Consider the following 7,500-nt stretch of genomic DNA (forward strand, 5'->3'; position numbering starts at 1 on the left):
TCTCCCGGCAGAGACCCGAAGGCCAGTGGCACGGGATCGGAGAACCGGAGGCTGCTCACCGCTGCTCCGAGGGAACCGGGTCGGACGCCGCGCCTGCCCCGCGCCGTGGGTCTACACTGGCCGTGGAGCGCGGTTGGGTCGTCTTCGGTTCCCCCCGGAAGAACCGCGTCGGACGCCACGCCTACCCCCGCCGTGGGTCTACACTGGCCGGGGAGCGCGGTTGGGTCGTCTTCGGTTCAACCAGAAGTACCGCGTCAGACGCCGCGCCTGCCCCCGCCGTGGGTCCACACTGGCCGGGGAGCGCGGTTGGGTCGTCTGCGGTTCTCCAGAGGGTCCTGAAAACCCTGTCGCCAGAAATCTCCGCGCGCATGCCGTCCTTGCCCGGCGAGAGCGGACGGCGTCTGGGGCACCGGCGCCGCCGCCGCCGCAGGCCGGCGTCTCGGAAGCCCCTGGCGGCCAGACGCGGCAGGCTCGCTCCGGCAAGAGGCTCCGTGGCTCCCCGGTCGTGCCGGTCTACCCATGCGGCGGGGCGGCGGTAGACCGTTCCCGGAGCCCGGCCTCTGCTTCTCGGCGACGGGCGGGCGAAGGCCGGCGGAGGGCAGGCTTCCGGGCGTCTGCGTGGGTCCGGCCCCTGCCCGGTCCAGGGGGCGCGGTTGCCAGTGTGTGGCCCCGGTCTACCGGCCGGCAAGCGGGGGTGGCTCGGCCGGTCTTCCCGGCGGAAGGAGCGGAAGCGCTGGCGGGGCGGCGGCCGGGTGTAGCTCCACGCCGGAGGGGCCGGCCTTGCGGCCCGTTCTCCCTGCGGCTGGGGCTTCGCGGTCCTCCCCGGTCTACCCGCCGGAGGCCTGCCGACCGCCCGGTCTACTCGCGAGGGCCTCGCCGGCCCCCTTCCGAGAACGGGGGGCCTCCCGGTCTACCCAGAGAAGGCCCAGTCTGCTTCTCGCGTCCACGGTCACCCCGTTCTCCCGGCCCTGGGCTCCCCTGCAGTCGGCCGGCTGGGTCTTGCCGGTCTACCTCCGAGGAAGGGAGAATTCCCGGTCGGCCCGACGGAGGCCTGCCGGGCTGGGGCTTCCAGCTCTACCTCGAGGACAGACGGCTTCCCGGTCTCCCCTGCTTGGGGCTGGGAAGCGCCGGGCCACCTGACGGCCGGACTGGTACCGCTGCTAACCGGTCTACTAGCCGGGCCGGGGGGGACTGGGGCTTGCCGGTCTACCTCCGAGAACGGGAGGCGGAGGGAGGCGAGGCGAGAGCGGTTGGCGGAGGGTGCGAAGGCCGGAGAAGGGCAGGCTTCCGGGCGTCTGTGTGGGTCCAGGCAAGTTTGCCGGTCCAGGCAAGTTTGCCGGTGGCCCCGGTCTACCGGCCGGCAAGCGGGGGCGGGTGGGCCGGTCTTCCCGGCGTAAGGAGGGGAAGCGCTGGCCGTTTTCCGGGGGGGGGCGGCCGGGTCTAGCTCCCCGTCGGAGGGGCCGGCAGCGTGGCCCGTTCTTCCTGCGGCCGCTGGCAGCTCTCCGGTCCACTGCTGGCCAGGGAAGCTGGGACGTGGCGGTCCCCTTCAGAGGATGGAAGGCTTTCCCGGTCTACCGCTGGGAGGTCTGTCCTCTGCCGGTCCCCCCGTTCTCCGCCCGGGCGAGGCGGCTGGGGCTTCGCGGTCCTCCCCGGTCTACCCGCCGGAGGCCAGCCGACCGCCCGGTCTACTCGCGAAGGCCCCGGTCCTCCCGGCGGCGGGTGGGCCTGCGAACGGAGTCCCCCCAGTCTGCCGGCCGTGGAGGCTGGGCCTTGCCGGGCCCCTCCCGAGAACGGGTCCGGCCCGGGGCTGGCAGCGGTGCCCGGTCTCCCGGCCCTGGGCGCTGCTGGCCGTGGAGGCTGGGTCCTGCCGGTCTACCTCCGAGGAAGGGAGGCTTCCCGGTCGAGCCGCCGGAGGGGCAGGCGACGTTACCCGGTCTCCCGGCCCTCGGCTCCCCTCCGGTCTACCGTTCGGGAAGGCTGGGTCTTGCCGGTCTTCCTCAGAGATCGTGGGGACTTCCCGGTCTACCCATCGGAAAGCGGGGGGGTCCGCCGGTCTACCTGGCGTACGGCGCGGCACCGCTGGCCGGTCTACTCGGTCGCCCGGCCCTCGGCTCCCCTCCGGTCTACCGGGCGGGAAAGCTGGGTCTTGCCGGTCTTCCTCCAGAGATCGAGGGGCTTGCCGGTCTACCTGGCCCACGGCGCGTTACCGCTGGCCGGTCTACTGGGCGCCGGCCCTCGGGAAGCCCGATCTACCGTCCGGAGGGGCTGGCGGCGTTGCCCGGTCTCCCGGCCCTTGGCTCCCCTCCGGTCTACCGGTCGGGAAGGCTGGGTCTTGCCGGTCTTCCTGCCTGCCTGCCTGCCTGCCTGCCTGCCTGCCTGCCTCCTTCCTGCCGCCTGACCAGCGCTCCTAAACAAAGGGACAGGCTCTTACCCGGTCTACCTGGAAGGCAGGACGCGGACGGCCTGCCTGCCTGCCTGCCTGCCTGCCTGCCTGCCTGCCTGCCGCAGGGTCTGGGACTTCCAGGTCAACCTGAGGAGAAACGGCTTCCCGGTCTACCCTCCAGGAGGCCGCGAGGCGCCAGTCCACTAGGCAGTGGGGGGCTGGAGCCGCTGCCCGGTCTACTAACCTTCGAGGAGGGGGAGGCTCTGGCCGGTCTTGGAGAACGGTAGCGCAACCACGGTGAGCCCGGTCTACCGGCCGGGAAGGCTGGGGTTTGCCGGTCTTCCTCCGAGATCGTCGGGGCTTCCCGGTCTACCCACCGGAAAGAGAGGCTCTGCCTGACCACCTGGCGCACGGCGCGAAACCGCTGGCCTGTCCACTGGGCCCCGGACCTCGGGAAGCCCTGTCTACCCGCCGGAGGAGACAGCGGCGTTGCCCGGCCTGCAGGCCCTCGGCTCCCATCCGGTCTACCAGCCAGGAAGGCTGGTTCTTGCCGGTCTTCCTCCGAGAACGTGCGGCTTCCCGGTCTACCAAGTGGAAGGAGCGGCCCTGCCTGCCTGCCTGCCTGCCTGCCTGCCTGCCTGCCTGCCTGCCTGCCTGCTCGCCGCAGTGCCTGGGGCTTCCAGGTCTACCTCGGAGGAGAAAGGTCTTCCCGGTCTACCCTCCTTGGGCTCGGCAAACGCCGGTCCACACTGACGGCGGTGGGCCTGGAGCGGCTGCCCGGTCTAGTCGCCGGCGGAGGTGGGCAGGCTGGGTCTTGGCGGTCTTCCTCCGAGATCGTGGGGCTTCCCGGTTTACCCACCGGAGAGCGCGGCTCTGCCGGTCTACCTGGCCCACGGCGCGGAACCGCTGGCCGGTCTACTGGGAGTCGGACCTCGGTGAGCCCGGTCTACCGGTCGGAGGGGATGGCGGCGTCGCCCGGTCTCCCGGCCGTCGGCTCCCCTCCGTTCTACCGGCCGGGAAAGCTGGGTCTTGCCGGTCTTCCTCCAGAGATGGAGCGGCTTCCCGGTCTACCTGGCGCACGGCGCGGAACCGCTGGCCGGTCTACTGGGAGTCGGACCTCGGTGAGCCCGGTCTACCGGTCGGAGGGGCTGGCGGCATTGCCCGGTCTCCCGGCCGTCGGCTCCCCTCCGGTCTACCGGCCGGGAAAGCTGGGTCTGGCCGGTCTTCCTCCAGAGATCGAGGGGCTGGCCGGTCTACCTGGCCCACGGCGCGGAACCGCTGGCCGGTCTACTGGGCGCCGGCCCTCGGGAAGCCCGATCTACCGTCCGGAGGGGCTGGCGGCGTTGCCCGGTCTCCCGGCCCTTGGCTCCCCTCCGGTCTACCTGTCGGGAAGGCTGGGTCTTGCCGGTCTTCCTTCCTGCCTGCCTGCCTGCCTGCCTGCCTGCCTGCCTGCCTGCCTCCTTCCTGCCGCCTGACCAGCGCTCCTAAACAAAGGGACAGGCTCTTACCCGGTCTACCTGGAAGGCAGGACGCGGACGGCCTGCCTGCCTGCCTGCCTGCCTGCCTGCCTGCCTGCCTGCCTGCCTGCCGCAGGGTCTGGGACTTCCAGGTCAACCTGAGGAGAAACGGCTTCCCGGTCTACCCTCCAGGAGGCCGCGAGGCGCCAGTCCACTAGGCAGTGGGGGGCTGGAGCCGCTGCCCGGTCTACTAACCTTCGAGGAGGGGGAGGCTCTGGCCGGTCTTGGAGAACGGTAGCGCAACCACGGTGAGCCCGGTCTACCGGCCGGGAAGGCTGGGGTTTGCCGGTCTTCCTCAGAGATCGTCGGGGCTTCCCGGTCTACCCACCGGAAAGAGAGGCTCTGCCTGACCCCCTGGCGCACGGCGCGAAACCGCTGGCCTGTCCACTGGGCCCCGGACCTCGGGAAGCCCTGTCTACCCGCCGGAGGAGACAGCGGCGTTGCCCGGCCTCCAGGCCCTCGGCTCCCATCCGGTCTACCAGCCAGGAAGGCTGGTTCTTGTCGGTCTTCCTCAGAGAACGTGCGGCTTCCCGGTCTACCAAGTGGAAGGAGCGGCCCTGCCTGCCTGCCTGCCTGCCTGCCTGCCTGCCTGCCTGCCTGCCTGCCTGCCTGCCTGCTCGCCGCAGTGCCTGGGGCTTCCAGGTCTACCTCGGAGGAGAAAGGTCTTCCCGGTCTACCCTCCTTGGGCTCGGCAAACGCCGGTCCACACCGACGGCGGTGGGCCTGGAGCGGCTGCCCGGTCTAGTCGCCGGCGGAGGTGGGCAGGCTGGGTCTTGGCGGTCTTCCTCCGAGATCGTGGGGCTTCCCGGTTTACCCACCGGAGAGCGCGGCTCTGCCGGTCTACCTGGCCCACGGCGCGGAACCGCTGGCCGGTCTACTGGGAGTCGGACCTCGGTGAGCCCGGTCTACCGGTCGGAGGGGATGGCGGCGTCGCCCGGTCTCCCGGCCGTCGGCTCCCCTCCGTTCTACCGGCCGGGAAAGCTGGGTCTGGCCGGTCTTCCTCCAGAGATCGAGGGGCTGGCCGGTCTACCTGGCGCACGGCGCGGAACCGCTGGCCGGTCTACTGGGAGTCGGACCTCGGTGAGCCCGGTCTACCGGCCGGAGGGGCTGGCGGCGTCGCCCGGTCTCCCGGCCGTCGGCTCCCCTCCGGTCTACCGGCACCCGAAGGCTGGAGTTTGCCGGTCTACTAGGGAGGGCGTAGGACTTCCCGGTCTACCGGCCCGCTCCCCCTATGGAGCCTCCAGGTCTACGTGGTCGCTGTAACCTGACGACATCGCCAAGGGTGGGTGGGGTTCGTGGCGACAGCTGCCGTAGAACTCGGTGACTTTGTAGACCGCCGCTTGGCGGCAGTGCAGCAGGTAGGCGATGGAGGGGACGGGTGAGGGCGTGCGTGCGTGCGTGCGTGCGTGCGTGCGTCCTTGCAGGGACGGCAAGGGAGAAAAGTCTCGGCGTGCATGCGTTCCTTTGCGGGAGGGGGAGCATGCAGAGACACAGGGATACAGAAAGACAAGCACTAAAGCACTCGTGCGCTCTCACACACACTTGATTGCGGGGCAGAGGGAGGGAGGGAGGGAGGGAGGGAGACGAGGGAGGGAGACGAGAGAGAGAGAGAGAGAGAGAGAGAGAGAGAGAGAGGCGCAGGCAGAGGCAGGCAGAAACAAAATCTCTCTGTCTCTCGTCTCTCGTCTCTCGTCTCTCGCGTCTCTCTCTCTCTCTCTCTCTCTCTCTCTCTCTCGCCTCTCTCTCTCACACACACACACACAAGCACGCACGCACGCGCGCGCACACACAGACACAGACACACACAGACACAAAAAGACACAAACAGTCGTTTGCAGGAGAGGGAGACAGAAGGGCACAAAATTTCTCTCTCACACTAAGCATACACTCAAACACAGCATGTACTTGTGTGGGGGGAGACAGACAGAGACACAGGAGCCAAGTACACCGCACACACGCTTGTGTGCAGGGGAGACCGACAGGGACAGAGAGATGGACACAAAATATCACTCCAAGGCGCACACACGCATACCAAAGAAACCTCCCCCGCCCACGACATCGCCAAGGGTGATCCCTTGCCGTCCCTGCAAGGACGTACGCACGTACGCACGAAGGCACGCCCCGCCCCACCCCACCCAAGCGGCGGTCTAGAAAGTCACCGAGGTCTACGGCAGCTGTCGCCACGAACGCCGCCCTTGTCGATGTCGTGGTTTGTCGTGGCGATGTGCTTGCGGGTGGGGGGGGAGGGAGAGACAGACCCAAAATAGATCACGGAGAGGGAGGCGGGCGGGCGGGCGGCGGGCGGGCAGGCATGCCACCACACACACAAAAACACTCACGCATCCCCCATTTCGACCGCACGAATGCACGGACACACGAACGCACGCACGCACGCACGATCTTGACAACAATAGGGATACGACGAAGGAGCAGGAGGAGCAGGAGGAGCAGGAGGAGCAGGAGGAGCAGGAGGAGCAGGAGGAGCAGGAGAAGAAGAAGAAGAAGAAGAAGAAGAAGAAGAAGAAGAAGAAGAAGAAGAAGAACTCTGCCCTGCCCTTACCATGCTGGCCACACGAGGGCGCCCCTAAAAAAAAAGGTCCAGGTTCTTACCCGGTCTACCTGGGGGGGGGGAGGCAGGCAGGCAGGCAGGCATGGGACTTCCACGCACCCTGGCCTGCTGGCTGGCTGGCTGGCTGGCTGGCTGGCTGGCTGGCTGGCTGGCTGGCTGCTGCCTGCCTGCCTGCCTGCCTGCCTGCCTGCCTGCCTGCCTGCCTGCCTGCCTGCCTGCCTGCCTGCCTGCCTGCCTGCGGCCGCCTGGCGCGTCTATACCAAGGTCCAGGTTCTTACCCGGTCTACCTGGGGGAGGCAGGCAGGCAGGCAGGCAGGCAGGCAGGCAGGCAGGCAGGGGACGGCCACGCTCCCTACCCGCCTGCCTGCCTGCCTGCCTGCCTGCCTGCCTGCCTGCCTGCCTGCCTGCGGCCGCCTGGCGCTTCTATACGAAGGTCCAGGTTCTTACCCGGTGTACCTGGAAGCAGGCAGGCAGGCAGGCAGGGGACGTCCACGCTCCCTACCCGCCTGCCTGCCTGCCTGCCTGCCTGCCTGCCTGCCTGCCTGCCTGCGGCCGCCTGGCGCTTCTATACAAAGGTACAGGTTCTTAGCCGGTCTACCTGGGGGGAGGCAGGGGACATCCACGCACCCTGGCCTGCTGCCTGCCTGCCTTCCTTCCTTCCTGCCTGCGGCCTCCTGGCGCTTCTATACAAAGGTCCAGGTTCTTATCCGGTCTACCTGGGGGGAGGGAGGCAGGCAGGCAGGCAGGCAGGCAGGCAGGGAACGGCCATGCTCCCTGCCTGCCTGCCTGCCTGCCTGCCTGCCTGCCTGCCTGCCTGCCGCCGCCTGGCGCTTCTATACCAAGGTCCAGGTTCTTAGCCGGTCTACCTGGAAGAGGGAAGGCAGGCAGGCAGGCAGGCAGGGGAGGCCATGCTCCCTGTCTGACCGCCGCCCGCCTGGCGCTTCTATACAAAGGGCCAGGTTCTTACCCGGTCTACCTGGGGGGAGGCAGGCAGGCAGGCAGGCAGGCAGGCAGGCAGGCGATGGCCATGC

Source organism: Podarcis vaucheri (assembly GCF_965113315.1).
Source record: "Podarcis vaucheri genome assembly, chromosome: 15".
NCBI classification, from domain to species: domain Eukaryota; kingdom Metazoa; phylum Chordata; class Lepidosauria; order Squamata; family Lacertidae; genus Podarcis; species Podarcis vaucheri.